This window comes from Melanerpes formicivorus, unplaced genomic scaffold (assembly GCF_026170545.1).
Source record: "Melanerpes formicivorus ecotype bairdi unplaced genomic scaffold, bMelFor1.0.p_v2 SCAF_57, whole genome shotgun sequence".
Classification (NCBI taxonomy): domain Eukaryota; kingdom Metazoa; phylum Chordata; class Aves; order Piciformes; family Picidae; genus Melanerpes; species Melanerpes formicivorus.
In genome coordinates, this window is record NW_027142409.1 from 1,723,580 (window position 1) to 1,746,191 (window position 22,612).

The window sequence follows — 22,612 nt, forward strand, 5'->3', positions numbered from 1 at the left end:
ATTCCTTCCTTCCTTCCAAAATCTCTCCATCCTTCCGAATTCCTTCCCAATGCCTTCCTGCCTTCCTTCCTTCCTTCTTTCCTTCCTTCTTTCCAAATACCTACCTTCCGAATTCCTTCCTTCAGAATTCCTTTCGAATTCCTTCCTTCCCGCCGAATTCCCTCCTTCCTTCCTTCCCTCCTTCCTTCCTTCCTTCCTTCCTTCCTTCCTTCCTTCCTTCCTTCCAAAATCGTTCCATCCTTCCAAATTCCTTCCCAATGCCTGCCTGCCTTCCTTCCTTCCTTCCTTCTTTCCGAATTTCTTCCTTCCGAATCCCTTCCCAATGCCTGCCTTCCTTCCTTCCGAATTCCGAATTCTGAATTCCTTCCTTCCTTCAGAATTCCTTCCTTCCTTCATTCCTAATGCCTGCCTGCCTGCCTGCCTTCCTTCCTTCCTTCCTTCCTTCCTTCCAAATTCATTCCTTCCTACCTTCCGTCCAAATTCCTTCCTTCTGAATTCCTTCCTTCTGAATTCCTTCCTTCCTGCCGAATTCCTTCCTTCCTTCCTTTCGTCCTTCCTTCCTTCCAAATACCTACCTTCTAATTCCTTCCTTCTTTCCTGGCGAATTCCTTCCTTCTTTCCTGACGAATTCCTTCCTTCTTTCCTGATGAATTCCTTCCTTCCTTCCTTCCTTCCTTCCTTCCTTCCTTCCTTCCTTCCTTCCTTCCTTCCTTCCTTCCTTCCTTCCTTCCTAATTCCTTCCTTTTGAATTCCTTCCCAATGCCTGCCTTCCTTCCTTCCTTCCTTCCTTCCTTCCTTCCTTCCTTCCTTCCTTCCTTCCTTCCTTCCTTCCTTCCTTCCTTCCTTCTTTCCAAATACCTACCTTCCGAATTCCTTCCTTCAGAATTCCTTTCGAATTCCTTCCTTCCTTCCAAAATCTCTCCATCCTTCCGAATTCCTTCCCAATGCCTTCCTGCCTTCCTTCCTTCCTTCTTTCCTTCCTTCTTTCCAAATACCTACCTTCCGAATTCCTTCCTTCAGAATTCCTTTCGAATTCCTTCCTTCCCGCCGAATTCCCTCCTTCCTTCCTTCCCTCCTTCCTTCCTTCCTTCCTTCCTTCCTTCCTTCCTTCCTTCCTTCCTTCCTTCCTTCCAAAATCGTTCCATCCTTCCAAATTCCTTCCCAATGCCTGCCTGCCTTCCTTCCTTCCTTCCTTCTTTCCGAATTTCTTCCTTCCGAATCCCTTCCCAATGCCTGCCTTCCTTCCTTCCGAATTCCGAATTCTGAATTCCTTCCTTCCTTCAGAATTCCTTCCTTCCAAATTCCTTCCTTCCTTCCTTCCAAATTCGTTCCATCCTTCCGAATTCCTTCCTAATGCCTGCCTACCTTCCTTCCTTCCTTCTTTCCGAATTACTTCCTTCCGAATTCCTTCCCAATGCCTGCCTTCCTTCCTTCCTTCCTTCCGAATTCCTTCCTTCCGAATTCCTTCCTTCCTAATTCCTTCCTTTTGAATTCCTTCCCAATGCCTGCCTGCCTTCCTTCCTTCCTGCCTTCCTTCCTTCCTTCCTTCCTTCCTTCTTTCCAAATACCTACCTTCCGAATTCCTTCCTTCAGAATTCCTTTCGAATTCTTTCCTTCCCGCCAAATTTCGTCCTTCCTTCCCTCCTTCCTTCCTTCCTTCCTTCCTTCCTTCCAAAATCGTTCCATCCTTCCGAATTCCTTCCCAATGCCTGCCTGCCTTCCTTCCTTCCTTCCTTCTTTCCGAATTTCTTCCTTCCGAATTCCTTCCCAATGCCTGCCTTCCTTCCTTCCTTCCGAATTCCGAATTCCTTCCTTCTGAATTCCTTCCTTCCTTCCTTTCGTCCTTCCTTCCTTCCAAATACCTACCTTTGAATTCCTTCCTTCTTTCCTGACGAATTCCTTCCTTCTTTCCTGACGAATTACTTCCTTCCTTCCTTCCTTCCTTCCTTCCTTCCTTCCTTCCTTCCTTCCTTCCGTATTCCATCCTTCCGAATTCCATCCTGCAAATTCCTTCCTTCCTTAATTCCACCCTTCCGAATTCCTTCCTTCCATTGTTCCTAATTCCTTCCTTTCGAATATCTTCCTTCCTGCAGAATTCCTTCCTTCCTTCTTTCCTAATGCGTTCCTTCCTTCTGAATTCCTTCCTTCCGAATTCCTTCCTTCCTTCCTTCCTTTCGTCCTTCCTTCCTTCCAAATACCTACCTTTGAATTCCTTCCTTCTTTCCTGACGAATTCCTTCCTTCTTTCCTGACGAATTCCTTCCTTCTTTCCTGACGAATTACTTCCTTCCTTCCTTCCTTCCTTCCTTCCTTCCTTCCTTCCTTCCTTCCTTCCTTCCTTCCTTCCTTCCTTCCTTTCGTCCTTCCTTCCTTCCAAATACCTACCTTTGAATTCCTTCCTTCTTTCCTGACGAATTCCTTCCTTCTTTCCTGACGAATTCCTTCCTTCTTTCCTGACGAATTACTTCCTTCCTTCCTTCCTTCCTTCCTTCCTTCCTTCCTTCCTTCCTTCCTTCCTTCCTTCCTTCCTTCTTCCATACTTCTGAATTCCATCCTGCAAATTCCTTCCTTCCTTAATTCCACCCTTCCGAATTCCTTCCTTCCGTTGTTCCTAATTCCTTCCTTCCGAATATCTTCCTTCCTGCAGAATTCCTTCCTTCCTTCTTTCCTAATGCGTTCCTTCCTTCTGAATTCCTTCCTTCCTTACGAATTCCATCTTTCCTTCTGAATTCCTTCCTGCCTTCATTCCGAATTCCTCCCTTCTGAATTCATTCCTTCCTTCCAAATCCCTCACATCCTTCCTTCCAAATCGCTCACATCCTTCCTTCCTTCCTTCCTTCCTTCCTTAGTTCCTTCCAAATTTCTTCCTTCTGAATTCCTTCCTTCCGAATTCCTTCCCAATGCCTTCCTTCCGAATTTCTTCCTTCCGAATTCCTTCCCAATGCCTGCCTGTCTGCCTTCCTTCCTTCCTTCCTTCCTTCCTTCCGAATTCCATTTTTCCTTCTGAATTCATTCCATCCTTCTGAATTCCTTCCTTCTTTCCGAATCACTTCCTTCCTTCCTTCCTTCCTTCCTTCCTTCCTTCCTTCCTTCCTTCCTTCCTTCCTTCCTTCCAAATTACTTCCTTCCTTCCTTCCTTCCCAATGCCTGCCTTCCTTCCTTCCTTCCTTCCTTCCTTCCTTCCATCCTTCCAAATTCCTTCCTTCCTTCCTTCCTTCCTTCTGAATTTCATCGTTCCGAATTCCTTCCTTCCGAATATTTTCCTTCCTTCCGAATTTCTCCCTTATTTAATTCCTTCCTTCCAAATTCCTTCTCTCTGAATTCCTTCCTTCCTTCGTACCTAATGCCTGCCGGCCTTCCTTCCTTCCTTCCTTCCTTCCTTCCTTCCTTCCTTCCGAATTACTTCCTTCCAAATTCCTTCCCAATGCCTCCTTCCTTCCCTCCTTCCCTCCTTCCTTCCTTCATTCCTTCCTGCGGGATTCCTTCCTTCCTTCTTTCCTAATGCGTTCCTTCCTTCCAAATTCCTTCCTTCCTTACGAATTCCATCTTTCCTTCTGAATTCCTTCCTGCCTTCATTCCGGATTCCTTCCTTCCGAATTCCTTCCTTCCGAATTCCTTCCCAATTCCTTCCTTCCTTCCTTCCTTTGTTCCTTCCTTCCTTCCGAATTCCTTCCTTCAGAATTCCTTTGAAATTCTTTCCTTCAGAATTCCTTCAGAATTCCTTCCTTCCAAATTCCTTCCTTCCTTCCTTCCTTCCTTCCTTCCTTCCTTCCTTCCTTCCTTCCTTCCTTCCTTCCTTCCTTCCGAATTCGTTCCATCCTTCCGAATTCCTTCCTAATGCCTGCCTCCCTTCCTTCCTTCCTTCTTTCCGAATTACTTCCTTCCGAATTCCTTTCCAATGCCTGCCTTCCTTCCTTCCTTCCAAATACCTACCTTTGAATTCCTTCCTTCTTTCCTGACGAATTCCTTCCTTCTTTCCTGACGAATTCCTTCCTTCCTTCCTTCCTTCCTTCCTTCCTTCCTTCCTTCCTTCCTTCCTTCCTTCCTTCCGTATTCCATACTTCTGAATTCCATCCTGCAAATTCCTTCCTTCCTTAATTCCACCCTTCCGAATTCCTTCCTTCCGTTGTTCCTAATTCCTTCCTTCCGAATATCTTCCTTCCTGCAGAATTCCTTCCTTCCTTCTTTCCTAATGCGTTCCTTCCTTCTGAATTCCTTCCTTCCTTACGAATTCCATCTTTCCTTCTGAATTCCTTCCTGCCTTCATTCCGAATTCCTCCCTTCTGAATTCATTCCTTCCTTCCAAATCCCTCACATCCTTCCTTCCTTCCTTCCTTCCTTAGTTCCTTCCAAATTTCTTCCTTCTGAATTCCTTCCTTCCGAATTCCTTCCCAATGCCTTCCTTCCGAATTTCTTCCTTCCGAATTCCTTCCCAATGCCTGCCTGTCTGCCTTCCTTCCTTCCTTCCTTCCTTCCGAATTCCATTTTTCCTTCTGAATTCATTCCATCCTTCTGAATTCCTTCCTTCTTTCCGAATCACTCCCTTCCTTCCTTCCTTCCTTCCTTCCTTCCTTCCTTCCTTCCTTCCTTCCTTCCTTCCTTCCTTCCTTCCTTCCTTCCAAATTACTTCCTTCCGAATTCCTTCCCAATGCCTGCCTGCCTTCCTTCCTTCCTTCCTTCCTTCCTTCCTTCCTTCCTTCCTTCCTTCCTTCCAAATTCCTTCCTTCCTTCCTTCCTTCCTTCTGAATTTCATCCTTCCGAATTCCTTCCTTCCGAATATTTTCCTTCCTTCCGAATTCCTCCCTTATTTAATCCCTTCCTTCCAAATTCCTTCTCTCTGAATTCCTTCCTTCCTTCGTACCTAATGCCTGCCGGCCTGCCTTCCTTCCTTCCTTCCTTCCTTCCGAATTACTTCCTTCCAAATTCCTTCCCAATGCCTCCTTCCTTCCTTCCTTCCCTCCTTCCTTCCTTCATTCCTTCCTGCGGGATTCCTTCCTTCCTTCTTTCCTAATGCGTTCCTTCCTTCCAAATTCCTTCCTTCCTTACGAATTCCATCTTTCCTTATGAATTCCTTCCTGCCTTCATTCCGAATTCCTTCCTTCCGAATTCCTTCCTTCCGAATTCCTTCCCAATTCCTTCCTTCCTTCCTTCCTTTGTTCCTTCCTTCCTTCCGAATTCCTTCCTTCAGAATTCCTTCGAAATTCTTTCCTTCAGAATTCCTTCAGAATTCCTTCCTTCCAAATTCCTTCCTTCCTTCCTTCCTTCCTTCCGAATTCGTTCCATCCTTCCGAATTCCTTCCTAATGCCTGCCTGCCTTCCTTCCTTCCTTCTTTCCGAATTACTTCCTTCCGAATTCCTTTCCAATGCCTGCCTTCCTTCCTTCCTTCCTTCCGAATTTTGAATTCCTTCCTTCCTTCCTTCCTTCCTTCCTTCCTTCCTTCCTTCCTTCCTTCCTTCCTTCCTTCCTTCCTTCCTTCCTTCCTTCCTTCCTTCCTTCCTTTCTAATTCCTTCCCAATGCCTGCCTTCCTTCCTTCCATGCTTCTTTCCGAATTCCATCCTTCCTTCTGAATTTGTTCCATCCTTCCAAATTCCTTCCTTCCTTCCGAATCACTTCCTTCCTTCCTTCCTTCCTTCCTTCCTTCCTTCCTTCCTTCCTTCCTTCCTTCCTTCCTTCCTTCCTTCCTTCCTTCCTTCCTTCCTTCCTTCCTTCCTTCGAAGGGGGTAGGGGTTGAAACCAGTCCCCCCAAGCTGGGGTCTGGTGGTGATAAGCCAGAGCCAGAGGTGAAACCAGCAGCCCGGCTGAAGTGCATGTACACTAATGCACGAAGCATGGGTAACAAACAAGAGGAGCTGGAAGCCTTGCTGCAGCAGGAAAGTTATGATGTAGTTGCCATCACAGAGACGTGGTGGGATGACTCACATGACTGGAGTGCTGCAATTGATGGATGCAGGCTCTTCAGGAGAGACAGGCAAGGAAGAAGGGGTGGAGGGGTGGCCCTGTACGTCAGGGAGGCACTAGATGCCATTGAGAAGGAGATTAGGGACGATAGGGTTGAGTGCCTGTGGGTAAGAATTAGAGGGAAGGCCAACAGGGCTGACATCCTGGTTGCAGCCTGTTATAGACCACCCAACCAGGAGGAGGATGTTGATGAGTCATTCTATAGGCAGCTTAAGGCTGTCTCAAGATAGCCTGACCTTGTTCTCATGGGTGACTTCAACTTGCCTGATATCTGCTGGGATCTTAACATAGCAGAGAAGTGGCAATCTAGGAGGTTCTTAGAATGCATGGAGGACAGCTTCTTATCCCAGGTGCTGCGAGAGCCTACCAGGGGCAAGGCTATGCTTGACCTCCTCTTCACCAATAGGGAAGGGTTGGTGGGTGATGTGGTGGTCGGAGGGTGCTTAGGGGCCAGTGACCACGAGATAATTGAATTCTCATTATTTGGTCAAGCTAAGAGGGGTAGCAAGAAGACCTCCACTCTGGATTTCCGGAGGGCGGACTTCAGGCTACTCAAGGAACTAATTCAGAGGGTTCCTTGGGATAAAGCCCTTAAAAACAAAGGGGTCCAGGAGAGCTGGGCCTACTTCAAGGAAGAACTGTTGAAGGCTCAGGGACAGGCTGTGCCAATGTGCCGGAAGATGAGCCGCCGGGGCAGACGGCCAGCCTGGATGGTTAAAGAACTTTTAATGGAACTAAGGGAAAAAAAGAGGGTGTATCACCTTTGGAAGAGAGGGGAGGCAACCCATGAAAAATTTAAGGATGTTGCTAGGTCTTGCAGGAAGAAAATTAGGGAGGCAAAAGCGCATTTGGAGCTTAGTCTGGCCTCTGCTGTGAAGGACAACAAAAAGTCCTTCTATAAATACATTAATAGCAAGAGGAAGGGCAGAGACAACCTCCACTCCTTGGTGGACACAGAGGGGAACGTTGTGATAAGGGATGAGGAAAAGGCAGAGATACTTAACACCTTCTTTGCCTCAATTTTTACTAGCAGGACAGAATGTCTTCCAGACAGCTGGCCTGCAGAGCTGGCAGAAGGAGCCAGGGAGCAGCATAGTTTTCCACTGTTCCAAAATGGGGTAGTTGGTGATCTGCTCAACCGCCTGGGACCAGATGGGATCCATCCTAGGGTGCTGAGGCAGCTGTCAGAGGAGCTGGCCAAGCCACTCTCCATCATTTTTCAGCAGTCCTGGCTCACTGGCGAGGTCCCAGAGGACTGGAAGCTGGGCAACGTGGTGCCCATCCACAAGAAGGGCTGGTTGGATGAGCCAGGGAATTACAGGCCTGTCTGCCTGACCTCAGTGCCAGGCAAGATCATGGAACAGGTCATCCTGAGTGCAATCACACAGCACTTAGAGGATGGCCAAGGGATCAGGCCCAGCCAGCATGGATTTAGGAAGGGCAGGTCCTGCCTGACCAACCTGATCTCCTTCTATGATCAGGTGACCCGCCTGGTGGATGTGGGGAGGCCTGTGGATGTAGTTTACCTGGACCTCAGCAAGGCCTTTGACACCATCCCCCATAGCAAACTCCTGGCCAAGCTGTCAGCCCATGGCTTGGACAGCAGCACTCTGAGCTGGGTTAGGAACTGGCTGGATGGCCGAACCCAGAGAGTGGTGGTGAATAGTGTCACATCCAGCTGGCCGCCAGTCAGTAGAGGAGTCCCCCAGGGATCAGTGCTGGGCCCCATCCTCTTTAACATCTTTATTGATGATCTGGATGAGGGCATTGAGTCTATCATCAGTAAATTTGCTGATGACACCAAGCTGGGGACAGGAGTTGATCTGCTAGAGGGTTGAGAGGCTTTGCAGAGAGACCTCGACAGGCTGGACAGATGGGCAGAGTCCAACAGCATGAGATTTAACGCATCCAAGTGCTGGGTTCTGCACATTGGCCACAACAACCCCATGCAGTGCTACAGGCTGGGGTCAGAGTGGCTGGAGAGCAGCCAGGCAGAGAGGGACCTGGGGGTGCTGGTTGATGGTAGGATGAACATGAGCCTGCAGTGTGCCCAGGCAGCCAAGAGGGCCAATGGCATCCTGGCCTGCATTAAGAACAGTGGCCAGCAGGAGCAGGGAGGTCATTCTGCCCCTGTACACTGCACTGGTTAGGCCACACCTCGAGTACTGTGTCCAGTTCTGGGCCCCTCAGTTTAGGAAGGATGTTGACTTGCTGGAACGAGTCCAGAGAAGGGCAACGAAGTTAGTGAGGGGCTTGGAACACAAGCCCTATGAGGAGAGACTGAGGGAGCTGGGGCTGCTTAGCCTGGAGAGGAGGAGACTCAGGGGTGACCTTATTGCTCTCTACAACTACCTGAAGGGGGGTTGTAAACAGGCAGAGGTTGGTCTCTTCTCCCAGGCAGCCAGCACCAGAACAAGAGGACACAGTCTCAGGCTGCACCAGGGGAAGTTCAGGCTGGAGGTCAGGAGGAAGTTTTACACGGAGAGAGTGATTGCCCATTGGAATGGGCTGCCTGGGGAGGTGGTGGAGTCGCCGTCGCTGGAGGTGTTCAGGAGGGGACTTGACAGGGTGCTTGGTGCCATGGGTTAGTTGATTGGGTGGTGTTGGGTGATAGGTTGGATGTGATGATCTTGAAGGTCTCTTCCAACCTGGTTTATTCTATTCTATTCTATTCTATTCTATTCTATTCTATTCTATTCTATTCTATTCTATTCTATTCTATTCTATTCTATTCTTCCGAATTCTTTCCTTCCTAATATCTTCCCTCCTTCCGAATTCCTTCCTTCCTTCCTAATTCCTTCCTTCCTTACGAATTCCTTCCTTCCTTCGTTCCGAATGCGTGCGTTCCTTCCTTCCTTCCTTCCTTCCTTCCGAATTTGATCCTTCCTTCCTTCCTTTCAAATACCTACCTTCATTCCTTCCTTCCTTCCTTCCATCCTTCCTTCCGAATTCCATCCTTCCTTCTGAATTCCTTCCTTCCTTCCTTCCTACCAAATTCCTTCCTTCCAAATTCCTTCCTTCCTTCCGAATTCCTTCCGTCCAAATTCCTTCCCAGTGTCTTTCTTCCGAATTTCTTCCTTCCTTCCTTCCGAATTCCTTCCTTCCAAAAGAATCACTCACTTTGTTCCTTCCTTCCTTCCCTCATTCCTTCCTTCCTTCCTTCCTTCCTTTCATCATTCCTCCCTTTTTCCTTCCGAATTCCATCCGTCTGAATTCGTTCCTTCCGAATTCCTTACTTCCGAATATCTCCCTTCCTTCCGAATTCCTTCCTTCTTTAATTCCTTCATTCCGAATTCCTTCTCTCCGAATTCCTCCCATCCTTAATTCCATCCTTCTGAATTCCTTCCTTCCTTCCTTCCTAATGCGTGCGTTCCTTCCTTCCTTCCTTCCTTCCTTCCTGCCTTCCTCCCTTCTTTCCTTCCTTCCTTCCATCCTTCCTTCCGAATTCCATCCTTCCTTCCGAATCCCTTCCTTCCGAATTCCTTTCTTCATTCAGAATCAATCACTCCCTTCCTTCCTTCCATCCTTCCTTCCTTCCTTCCTTCCTTCCTTCCTTCCTTCCTTCCTTCCTTCCTTCCTTCCTTCCTTCCTTCCTTCCTTCCTTCCGAATTCCTTCCTTCCGAATTCCTTCCTTCCGAATTCCTTCCTTCCTTCCGAATTCCTTCCGAATTCCTTCCTTCCTTCCAAATACCTACCTTCCGAATTCCTTCCTTCCGAATTCCTTCCGAATTCCTTCCTTCTTTCCTGACGTATTCCTTCCTTCCTTCCTTCCTTCCTTCCTTCCATCCTTCCTTTCGAATTCCTTCCTTCCTTCCTTCCTTACGAATTCCTTCCTTCCTTCCTTCCTTCCTTCCTTCCTTCCTTCCTTCCTTCCTTCCTTCCTTCCTTCCTTCCTTCCAAATACCTACCTTCCGAATTCCTTCCTTCCGAATTCCTTCCGAATTCCTTCCTTCTTTCCTGACGTATTCCTTCCTTCCTTCCTTCCTTCCTTCCATCCTTCCTTTCGAATTCCTTCCTTCCTTCCTTCCTTACGAATTCCTTCCTTCCTTACGAATTCCTTCCTTCCTTCCGAATTCCTTCCTTCCTTCCTTCCGAATGCGTTCCTTCCTTCCTTCCTTCCTTCCTTCCTTCCTTCCTTCCTTCCTTCCTTCCTTCCTTCCTTCCTTCCTTCCTTCCTTCCTTCCTTCCTTCCTTCCGAATTTGATCCTTCCTTCCTTCCTTTCAAATACCTACCTTCATTCCTTCCTTCCTTCCTTCCATCCTTCCTTCCGAATTCCATCCTTCCTTCTGAATTCCTTCCTTCCTTCCTTCCTACCGAATTCCTTCCTTCCAAATTCCTTCCTTCCTTCCGAATTCCTTCCGTCCAAATTCCTTCCCAGAGCCTTTCTTCCGAATTTCTTCCTTCCTTCCTTCCGAATTCCTTCCTTCCAAAAGAATCACTCACTTTGTTCCTTCCTTCCTTCCCTCATTCCTTCCTTCCTTCCTTCCTTTCATCATCCCTCCCTTCTTTCCTTCTGAATTCCATCCGTCCGAATTCGTTCCTTCCGAATTCCTTACTTCTGAATATCTCCCTTCCTTCCGAATACCTTCCTTCTTTAATTCCTTCATTCAGAATTCCTTCTCTCCGAATTCCTTCCATCTTTAATTCCATCCTTCTGAATTCCTTCCTTCCTTCGTTCCTAATGCGTGCGTTTCTTCCTTCCTTCCTTCCTGCCTGCCTTCCTTCCTTCCATCCCTCCTTCCGAATTCCATCCTTCCTTCCTTCCTTTCAAATACCTTCCTTCCTTCCTTCCTTCCTTCCTTCCTTCCTTCCTTCCTTCCTTCCTTCCTTCCTTCCTTCCTTCCGAATTCCATCCTTCCTTCCCAATTCCTTCCTTCCTTCCGAATTCCTTCCTTCCGAATTCCTTCCTTCCGAATTCCTTCCGTCCAAATTCCCTCCCCGTGTCTTCCTTCCGAATTCCTTCCTTCCTTCCTTCCTTCCTTCCTTCCTTCCTTCCTTCCTTCCTTCCAAATACCTACCTTCCGAATTCCTTCCTTCCGAATTCCTTCCGAATTCCTTCCTTCTTTCCTTCCTTCCTTCCTTCCTTCCTTCCTTCCTTCCTTCCTTCCTTCCTTCCTTCCTTCCTTCCTTGCTTCCTTCCTAATTCCATCCTTCCTTCCGAATTCCATCCTTCCTTCTGAATTCCTTCCTTCCTCCCTTCCTTCCTTCCTTCCGAATTCCATCCTTCCTTCCTTCCTTTCAAATACCTTCCTTCCTTCCGAAATTCTTCCTTCCGAATTCCTTCCCAATGCCTGCCTACCTTCCTTCCTTCCTTCCTTCCTTCCTTCCTTCCTTCCTTCCTTCCTTCCTTCCTTCCTTCCTTCCTTCCTTCCTTCCTTCCTTCCTTCCTTCCTTCCTTCCTTCCTTCCAAATACCTACCTTCCGAATTCCCTCCCCGTGTCTTTCTTCCTTCCTTCCTTCCTTCCTTCCTTCCTTCCTTCCTTCCTTCCTTCCTTCCTTCCTTCCTTCCTTCCTTCCTTCCTTCCTTCCTTCCTTCCTTCCTTCCTTCCTTCCTTCCTTTCAAATACCTGCCTTCCTTCCTTCCTTCCTTCCTTCCTTCCTTCCTTCCTTCCTTCCTTGCTTCCTTCCTAATTCCATCCTTCCTTCCGAATTCCATCCTTCCTTCTGAATTCCTTCCTTCCTCCCTTCCTTCCTTCCTTCCGAATTCCATCCCTCCTTCCTTTCAAATACCTTCCTTCCTTCCGAATTCCATCCTTCCTTCCTTCCTTTCAAATTCCTTCCTTCCTTCCGAAATTCTTCCTTCCGAATTCCTTCCCAATGCCTGCCTACCTTCCTTCCTTCCTTCCTTCCTTCCTTCCTTCCTTCCTTCCTTCCTTCCTTCCTTCCTTACTTCCTTCCAAATACCTACCTTCCAAATTCCTTCCTTCCGAATTCCTTCCGAATTACTTCCTTCTTTCCTGACGAATTCCTTCCTTCCTTCCTTCCTTTCAAATACCTTCCTTCCTTCCTTCCTTCCTTCCTTCCTTCCTTCCTTCCTTCCTTCCTTCCTTCCTTCCTTCCTTCCTTCCTTCCTTCTTTCCTTCCTTCCTTCCTTCCTTCCTTCCTTCCTTCCTTCCTTCCTTCCTTCCTTCCTTCCTTCCTTCCTTCCTTCCTTCCTTCCTTCATTCCTCTCTTCCTTCCTTCCGAATTCCATCCCTCCTTCCTTTCAAATACCTTCCTTCCTTCCGAATTCCATCCTTCCTTCCTTCCTTTCAAATACCTTCCTTCCTTCCGAAATTCTTCCTTCCGAATTCCTTCCCAATGCCTGCCTACCTTCCTTCCTTCCTTCCTTCCTTCCTTCCTTCCTTCCTTCCTTCCTTCCTTCCTTCCAAATACCTACCTTCCAAATTCCTTCCTTCCGAATTCCTTCCGAATTACTTCCTTCTTTCCTGACGAATTCCTTCCTTCCTTCCTTCCTTCCGAATTCCTTCCTTCCTTCCTTCCGAATTCCTTCCTTCCGAATTCCTTCCCAATGCCTTCCTTCAGAATTTCTTCCTTCCTTCCTTCCTTCTTTCCTTCCTTCCTTCCTTCCTTCCTTCCTTCCTTCCTTCCTTCCTTCCTTCCTTCCTTCCTTCCTTCCTTCCTTCCTTCTTTCCTTCCTTCATTCCTTCCTTCCAAATACCTACCTTCTGAATTCCTTCCTTCCTAATTCCTTCCGAATTCCTTCCTTCCTTCCTTCTTTCCTTCCTTCCTTCTGAATTCCATCCTTCCAAATTCCTTCCTTCCGAATATCTTCCTTCCTACAGAATTCCTTCCTTCCTTCGTACCTAATACGTTCCTTCCTTCCTTCCTTCCTTCCTTCCTTCCTTCCTTCCTTCCTTCCTTCCTTCCTTCCTTCCTTCCGAATTCCTTAATTCCTTACAAATTCCATCCTTCCTTCTGAATTCCTTGCTTCTTTCCTAACGAAATTCCTTCCTTCTGAATTCCTTCCTTCTTTCCGAATCACTTCCTTCCGAATCACTTCCTTCCTTCCTTCCTTCCTTCCTTCCTTCCTTCCTTCCTAATCCATTCCTTATGAATTCCTTCCTTCCGAATATCTTCCTTCTTTCCGAATTCCTTCCTTCCTAATTCCTTCCTTCGGAATTCCTCCCTTCCTTAAGTCCTTCCTTCCGAATTCCTTCTCTCCGAATTCCTTCCTTCCTTAATTCCATCCTTCTGAATTCTTTGCTTCCTTTCTTCCGAATTCCTTCCTTTCGAAAATCTTCCTTCCTTCCGAATTCCTTCCTTCCTCCCTAATTCCTGCCTTCCATGAGAATTCCTACCTTCCTTCCTTCCTTCCTTCCTTCCTTCCTTCCTTCCTTCCTTCCTTCCTTCCTAATACCTTCCTTCCTTCCTTCCTTCCTACCTTTCTTCACAATTCCTTACTTCCAAATATTACCCTTCCTTACGAATGCCTTCCTTCATTCTTAATTCCTTCCTTCCTTCCGAATTCCTTCCTTCCTTAATTCCCTCCTTCCGAATTCCTTCTCTCCGAATTCCTTCCATCCTTAATTCCATCCTTCTGATTTCCTTCCTTCCTTCCTTCCGAATTCCTTCCTTCCTCCCTAATTCCTGCCTTCCATGAGAATTCCTACCTTCCTTCCTTCCTTCCTTCCTTTCCTTCCTTCCTTCCAAATTCCTTCCTTCCTTCCTTCCTTTCCTTCCTTCCTTCCAAATTCCTTCCTTCCTTCTCTTTAAATTCTTCCCTTCGAATTCCTTCCTTCCTTCCTTCCTTCCTTCCTTCCTTCCTTCCTTCCTTCCTTCCTTCCTTCCTTTCCTTCCTTCCTTCCAAATTCCTTCCTTCCTTCTCTTTAAATTCTTCCCTTCGAATTCCTTCCTTCCTTCCTTCCTTCCTTCCTTCCTTCCTTCCTTCCTTCCTTCCTTCCTTCCTTCCTTCCTTCCTTCCTTCCTTCCTTCCTTCCTTCCTTCCTTCCTTTCCTTCCTTCCTTCCAAATTCCTCCTTTCCTTCTCTTTAAATTCTTCCCTTCGAATTCCTTCCTTCCTTCCTTCCTTCCCAATTCGATCCTTCCTTCTGAATTCCTTCCTTCCTTCCGAATTCCTTCCTTCCGAATTCCTTCCTTCTGAATTCCTTCCTTCATTCAGAATCACCCACTCACTTCCTTCCTTCCTTCCTTCCTTCCTTCCTTCCTTCCTTCCTTCCTTCCTTCCTTCCTTCCTTCCTTCCTTCCTTCCTTCCTTCCTTCCTTCCTTCCTTCCTTCCTTCCTTCCCTCCTTCCTTCCTTCCCTCCTTCCTTCCTTCCAAATTCCTTCCTTCCTTCTCTTTAAATTCTTCCCTTCTAATTCCTTCCTTCCTTCCTTCCTTCCTTCCTTCCTTCCTTCCTTCCTTCCTTCCTTCCTTCCTTCCTTCCTTCCTTCCTTCCTTCCTTCCTTCCTTCCTTCCGAATTCCTTTCCTTCCTTCCTTCCAAATTCCTTCCTTCCTTCCTTCCTTTCCTTCCTTCCTTCCAAATTCCTTCCTTCCTTCTCTTTAAATTCTTCCCTTCGAATTCCTTCCTTCCTTCTCTTTAAATTCTTCCCTTCTAATTCCTTCCTTCCTTCCTTCCTTCCCTCCTTCCTTCCTTCCTTCCTTCCTTCCCTCCTTCCTTCCTTCCTTCCTTCCTTCCTTCCTTCCTTCCTTCCTTCCTTCCTTCCTTCCTTCCTTCCTTCCTTCCTTCCTCCCTTCTTTCCTTCCTTCCTTCCTTCCTTCCTTTCCTTCCTTCCTTCCAAATTCCTTCCTTCCTTCTCTTTAAATTCTTCCCTTCGAATTCCTTCCTTCCTTCCTTCCCTCCTTCCTTCCTTCCTTCATTCCTTCCTTCCTTACTTCCTTCCTTCCATCCTTCCTTCCGAATTCCCTCCTTCCTTCCTTCCTTCCTTCCTTCCTTCCTTCCTTCCTTCCTTCCTTCCTTCCTTCCTTCCTTCCTTCCTTCCTTCCTTCCTTCCTTCCTTCCTTCCTTCCTTCCTTCCTTCCTTCCTTCCTTCCTCCCTTCTTTCCTTCCTTCCCTCCTTCCTTCCTTTCCTTCCTTCCTTCCAAATTCCTTCCTTCCTTCTCTTTAAATTCTTCCCTTCGAATTCCTTCCTTCCTTCCTTCCCTCCTTCCTTCCTTCCTTCATTCCTTCCTTCCTTACTTCCTTCCTTCCATCCTTCCTTCCGAATTCCATACTTCCTTCCGAATTCCTTCCTTCTGAATTCCTTCCGAATTCCTTCCTTCCGACTTCCTTCCTTTCTACCTTCCTTCCTTTCTTCCTTCCTAGTATCACAGCATAACTTAGGTTGGAAAGTACCTCGAGGATCATCGAGTCTAACCTATCAACACAGGCCCCATGACTAGACCATGGCACCAAGTGCCACGTCCAATCTCCTCTTGAACGCCCCCAGGGATGGTGACTCAACCATCTTTCTGGGCAATTTATTCCAATGACGAATGACTCGCTCGGTGAAGAACTTCCTCCTCACCTCGAGTCTAAACCTCCCCTGGCGCAGCTTGAGACTGTGTCCCCTTGTTCTGGTGCTGGTTGCTTGGGAGAAGAGACCAACCCCGTCCCAGCTACAACCACCCTTCAGGTAGTTGTAGAGGGCAATGAGGTCACCCCTGAGCCTCCTCTTCTCCAGGCTAAACAATCCCAGCTCCCTAAGCCTCTCCTCATAGGCCTTGTGTTCAAGGCCTCTCACCAGCCTTGTTGCCCTTCTCTGGACGCGCTCAAGTGTTTCGATGTCTTTCTTAAACTGCAGGGCCCAGAACTGGACACAGTACTCAAGGTGCGGCCTAACCAAAGCAGAGTACAGGGACACAATGACTTCCCTGCTCCTGCTGGCCACACTATTCCTAATGCAGGCCAGGATGCCATTGGCCCTTTTGGCCTCCTGGGCACACTGATGGCTCATGTTTAGGCAGCTATCAATCAGCACAACAGGTCCTCTCTGTTTGGGAACTTTCCAGCCACTCCGACCCAAGCCTGTAGCTCTGCATGGGATTGCCATAGCCAAAGTGCAGCACTCGGCACTTGGACTTGTTGAATGACATCCCATTGGACTCTGCCCATCTGTCCAGTCGGTCAAGGTCCCTCTGCAGAGCCTTTCTAGCCTCTAACTGACTAACATCTGCTCCTAACTTGGTGTCATCTGCAAACTTGCTGATGACTGACTCGCCCCCCCTCATCCAGATGATCAATGAAGATGTTGAAGAGGTCGAGGCCCAGCACTGATCCCTGGGGGACGCCACTGGTGACTGGCCGCCAGCTGGATGTGGCACCGTTCACCACCACTCTCTGGGCCCGGCCCTCCAGCCAATTCCTAACCCATGACAGAGTGTATCACAGTATTACACACAGTAGAAGTTAGGTTGGTGTGGTAGGGTTGGAAGGGTAAGGCCCAAAAGCCTTCTCCCTCCCCCCTGTAAAGTAAAGGGAAAGAAAATTGAAGGGAAAGGAAAAAAAAACCACACAGCTGAATTAGCAAAGCAGTGCAGCTGTATATTTACAAAGCAATATAGGATATGCAGGGGAATATATACAAATTTACAATATTTACAATATATACAAAGATATACAATAAAGTAGCACAGAAATGAGAGTTCCCCCCTCTGCTGAGGGGGTTCCCCACCTCCGCTCTCCCCTCTCTCCCCCCTTTCCCCAGAGTAGGTTAGAAGAGAGAGAGAAAGAGAAAAAAAAGTTAGAAGCAGTTTGTGTTAATTGGAAAGGAGTTAATACAGGCCTTGGTAGCTTATCGGTTTCAAGGCCGAAGCCTTGGCAGAAAGCCCAGCACAGAAAGCTGCTGCCCTGCGGAGGAGCGGAAGCAAGACTGAAGATAAAGTGCTGGAATGCCCAGTATACCCTCCTGCACTCCCAGTTCAGAAGGCGCTTACTCCCACTCTACCAATGAAATTAGTTTAGATCCTTCTTTTCATTTATCAACTTCCGTCCACCATATTCCCTTTCTTAAGGGGACAGCGTCAACCGGTCGAGGTTGGAAAGGACCTCGAGGATCATCGAGTCCAACCTATAAACACAGACCCCATGATTAGACAATGGCACCATGTGCCACGTCCAATCTCCTCTTGAACGCCTCCAGGGACGACGATTCAACCACCTCCCTGGGCAACCCGTTCCAATGACGAATGACTTGCTCGGTGAAGAACTTCCTCCTCACCTTGAGTCTAAACCTCCCCTGGCGCAGCTTGAGACTGTGTCCCCCTGTTCTGGTGCTGGTTGCCTGGGAGAAGAGACCAACCCCTTCCTGGCTACAACCACCTTTCAGGTAGTTGTAGAGGGCAATGAGGTCACCCCTGAGCCTCCTCTTCTCCAGGCTAAACAATCCCAGCTCCCTCAGCCTCTCCTCATAGGGCTTGTGTTCAAGGCCTCTCACCAGCCTTGTTGCCCTTCTCTGGACACATTCAAGTGTTTCGATGTCCTTCTTAAACTGAGGGGCCCAGAACTGGACACAGTACTCAAGGTGCAGCCTACCCAAAGCAGAGTACAGGGGCACAATGACCTCCCTGCTCCTGCTGGCCACACTATTCCTAATGCAGACCAGGATGCCATTGGCCCTCCTGGACACCTGGGCACACTGCTTTCTAAGGGGACAGCCTCAAACGGTCACACAAATTCCTTCCTTCCTTCCTTCCTTCCTTCCTTCCTTCCTTCCTTCCTTCCTTCCTTCCTTCCTTCCTTCCTTCCTTCCTTCCTTCCTTCCTTCCTTCCTTCCTTCCTTCCTTCCTTCCTTCCTTCCTTCCTTCCTTCCTTCCTTCTTTCCTTCCTTCCTTCCGAATTTCTTCCTTCCGAAATCCTTCCTTCGTTCGGAATTCCTTCTGATTTCCTTCCTTCCGAATTCCTTTTTTCCTTCTGAATACCTTCCTTCCTTCCGAATTCCTTCTGATTTCCTTCCTTCCGAATTCCTTCCTTCCAAATTCCATCCTTCCTTCTGAATTCCTTCCTTCCTTCCTTCCTTCCTTCCTTCCTTCCTTCCTTCCTTCCTTCCTTCCTTCCTTCCTTCCTTCCGAATTCCTTCTGAATTCTTTCCTTCCTTCACAATTCCTTCCCAATTCCTTCCTTCCTTCCTTTTTCTTTTAACTTTAATTTCTTGTGTTTCAGGGCTTCTCACCCTATCAGTGATTGGCACTGAAAAGAGTCTGGGTCCATCTTTTTTACCCTTTCCCATTCCGTGTTTTTGAAGTAATGAATGGAATAAGTTTTAGTACCATCAATGTCACAGCACACTTTTAGATATTAAGCTTATTAAAAATTATTGTAATTCTGCACAAATCGAAACACTTAACTTTTGAAAAAGGCACAACCAAATGTTTTAGAAAAATCTTAAATTTTTACAAAAAATCTTACCTTGTCCCAAATTTGAGTAAAAACTGCTGAAGAATCCTCAAATGGAAAATATCACTGATTCCTTACTTTTGATAGACTTGAATATATGAATCTGTATGCTCTGATGTCAAGCCACTGTTCAAGGGTTGGGGGAAAGGCCAGGCCCTTCCTCCCCCACTGTGAATATAGGGAAGAAAATTGAAGGGAAAGGAAAAAAAAACTCACAGCTGAATTAGCAAAGCAGTGGGTGCTGTATATTTACAAAGCAGTTTAGGGAAACGCAGGGAAATATATACAGAATTTACAGTATTTACAATATATACAGAAACATACAACAAAGTAGCACAGAAATGAGAGTTCCCCCCTCTGCTGAGGCGGTTGCCCACCTCTGCTCCCCCTTCTCTCCCCCTTTCCCCAGAGAGGGTTAGAAAGAGAGAAAAGCGAAAAAATATAAAAGCAGTTATGTGTTAATTGGAAAGCGGTTAATACAGGCCTTGCAGTTTATCAGTTTCAAGGTCAAGCCTGGCCAAAAGCCCAGAAGCTGCGAGCTGCAAGCCACCGAGGGAGGGGAAGACAGACTGACCAGAAAAGTGCAGGAATGTCCAGGATGCTCTGCTGCACTCCCGGTTCAGAAGGTGCTTCCTCCCAATCTACCAATGAAATTAGTTTAGATCCGTCTTTTGTTTACAAACATCCGACAGCTTCAAACGGTCACAGCCACACATGTAAGATAGACTGTTATAATGGTTTATAAAGAGAGGTAATATCTTTCAGTTTTTTGTGACCAAAGTTGCAGTGTTTGTTTGTATCCAGAAGGCACTACCTTCTGTTTCTTCCAGAAACAATAATAAAAAAAAGAGAAAATTAAAAGAGAAAAAAAAAAAGAAAAAATAAAAGAAAAAAAAGAAAGAAAAAAGAGGCAAAACCAAACTAAACTCTAACCAAACCCAACCAAAAAAAACCCCAAAGAAACAAAAAACAAAGAAACAAAACAACACAACACAGAACAAAACAAAAACAAACACCCCAAACTAAAAAAAAAAAAACAAAACCCAGAAAGATTGTATTTTCTCTTGACTAAATGGACTCCCAAGGGAAAAATATCCATTAGTACAGAAAAAGAATTGATTGACATTTCCAATAAAATCCACACACATGGAAAATCAGAATATGACTATCTTAGACTGAGTGTTAGAAATAGACCCATGCTCTTTGCAGCCTGCAAGGTTTCAGGTAGTTTGGGCAAATAAATTTACCCTTTCTGTTACAGATTTTAAAAAGTTTATGTATGGAATTTGTCATATGCAACCTGTGCCAATTAGTGACTGGTTGGGGTTACCCCGGATGTTCTTTAAGCCCTGGAGCCTCAAAAGGTGTGAGATGAGTTCATGACAAGGAACTTGAATTTGAAAGTGATCTGCTGGTGAGAAACAGAAATTTCATTTCTAGATGACAAATTTGCATAAATGTGGATAATCCTGAATTTAGATAAATAGTCAGAAAAGTCTTGCAAAGGGCAGAAATAGTTTATTACTATCACCTCTTGCATCAGTCAGGATCCTACAGACTTTGATCCTCAGAAAGAATGATGTAGAGGTAACTGTTTTGATGGAAGAAATTGTAGTCATTAATGATTAAAGATGGTCAAGATTTTCCAGATTAATATGTTTGTTCTAAATCCTGTGTGGAGATCTTCGAAGATATTCAATCTATGTTTTTTCATGGTGAAAGATGATTACAATCCCAAACTTAATTACATTTAATTTAAAAGCAAAAGCAGAAAAATCCTTAAAAAATTAAATAAATCTATTATTATTCAGCAAGCATAATGCCTGATTTTTATTGTTTTTTTGTGGGTGTATGATATGACATTGTTAATTTTCCACTCATGGCTCATCTGAAAGCATAATAGTTGTGTTCTGTCTCCTATTATCTAGGTCATTAATGAAAGTATACAATGCGGTGTGGTGCTCATGGGCTTAAAATTAATTGAGTGCATAAATGTTTGCAAGACAGATTCCTTTGTGGTGCTGTGACCGGTTGACGTTGTCCCCTTAAGAAAGGGAATATGGTGGACGGAAGTTGGTAAACGGAAAGAATAATCTAAACTATTTCATTGGTGAAGTGGGAGGAAGCACCTTCTGAACTGGGACAGCAGGAAGGTGTACTGGGCTTTCCAGCACTTTTCTGCAGTCTTGCTTCCGCCTCTTCTTTGGGCAGCATCTTTCTGTGCTGGGCTTTCTGCCAAGACTTCGACCTTGAAAACGATAAGATAGAAGGCCTGTGCTAACTGCTTTCCAATTAACACAAAACTGCTTTTAACTTCTTTCTTTCTCTTTCTCTCTCTCTTTTCTGACCTACTCTGGGGAAAGGGGGTGAGAGAGGGGAGAGCGGAGGTGGGGAACCCCCACTGCCGAGGGGGGTTACTCTCATTTCTGCGTTACTTTATTGTATATCTTTGTATATATTGTAAATATTGTAAATTTGTATATATTCCCCCGCATACCCTACATTGCTTTGTAAATATAAAGCTCCACTGATTTGCTAATTCAGCTTGTGAGGTTTTTTTTTCCCTTTCCCTTCAATTTTTTTTCCCTTTACCTTACAAGGGGGAAGGGAGGAGGCTTCTTGGCCTTACCCTTCCAACCCACCACATTTTTTTTTTCTTGGCGTACCCAACGTGCGGCAGATAATTAGTTTAATTTATTACTTGATTGATTTAGTGTTTTCTAGCTGAATTAGCAAACATGAAGGTATTGTGGTTTGTGGAGTGATTATTCTTTTCAATTTTTGGGGCTCTGGTTTACAGATATTGTTTGGGTTTGAGTTTGGATTACCTGGGTAAATATTTGGTGCGGACAATTTATATGTGGGTTATGTATAGAGTTAGACTATGGTATGGAAAATGCGCGGATTTCTTATGGCCAGTGAGATACAGAAATGTTACCTCCACCACTCTCCCAATTGAGATAAAGGGTTTTAGGATTCTGCCTGAGGAGAGAGTAACTTTAGGTGATGCCTGGGACCCAAAGGTGATTTATGTGATGTGTATAATTCTGCTGCTGGTGATAACTAATGTGTATTCTCTGTATTCCTGGCGTCGGGAGAAGAAGGTGTCCAGGGCGTGTTTTGTTATTAAAACTAGATCAAAGAGAAAACGCCGTGGCTCTGGGTCAGTCCCAGAGTCATCAAGTGATGAGGAAGGTGGAGACACTCTGTCAGTTAAAAAGAAGGCTAAAAAGTTAATTGGTAAAGCAGCTCTAAATGACTTTGCTGATTCTGGCAAGCAGCCAAGGGCGTCGGCTGGTATCAACATGGCGCCTACTCCTTCTCCTCCTTCTTCTTCTCCGTCGGCCTGTGGCCGGTTGACGTTGCCCCCTTAAGAAAGGGAATATGGTGGACGGAAGTTGGTAAACGGAAGGAATAGTCTAAACTATTTCATTGGTAAAGTGGGAGGAAGCACCTTCTGAGCTGGGACTATACTGGGTTTTTCCAGCTCTTTATCTTCAGTCTTGCTTCCGCCTCTTCTCCGTGCAGCAGCTTTCTGTGCTGGGCTTTCTGCCAAGGCCTCGGCCTTGAAAACAAGATACCAGGCCTGTATATTAACTCCTTTCCAATTAACACAAACTGCTTCTAACATTTTTTTTCCTCTCTTTTCTTTCTCTTTCTATCCCATTCTGGGGAAAGGGGGGGAAGAGAGGGGAGAGCGGAGGTGGGGAACCCCTCTCTGCCGAGGGGGTCGCTCTCATTTCTGTGTTACTCTGTTGTATATCTTTGTATATATTGTAGATATTGTAAATTTGTAAATATTCCCCTGCATTCCCTACATTGCTTTGTAAATATAGCTCCACTGCTTTGCTAATTCAGCTTGCGAGTTTTTTTTTCCTATCCCTTCAATTTTTTTTTCCCTTTTACCTTACAAGGGGGAAGGGAGGAGGCTTCTTGGCCTTACCCTTTCCAAACTCACCACATTTTTTTATTGGCGTACCCAACGTGCGGCAGATAATTAGTTCAATTTATTATTTGATTGATTTAGTGTTTTCTAGCTGAATTAGCAAACATGAAGGTATTGTGGTTTGTGGAGCGATTATTCTTTTCAATTTTTGGGGCTCTGATTTACAGGTATTGTTTGGGTTTGATTTTGGATTACCTGGGTAAATATTTGGTGCGGACAATTTATATGTGGGTTATGTATAGAGTTAAATTATGGTATGGAAAATGTATTAATTTCCTATGGCCAGTGAGATACAGGAATGTTACCTCCACCACTCTCCCAATTGAGATAAAGGGTTTTAAGATTCCGCCTGAGGAGACAGTAACTTTAG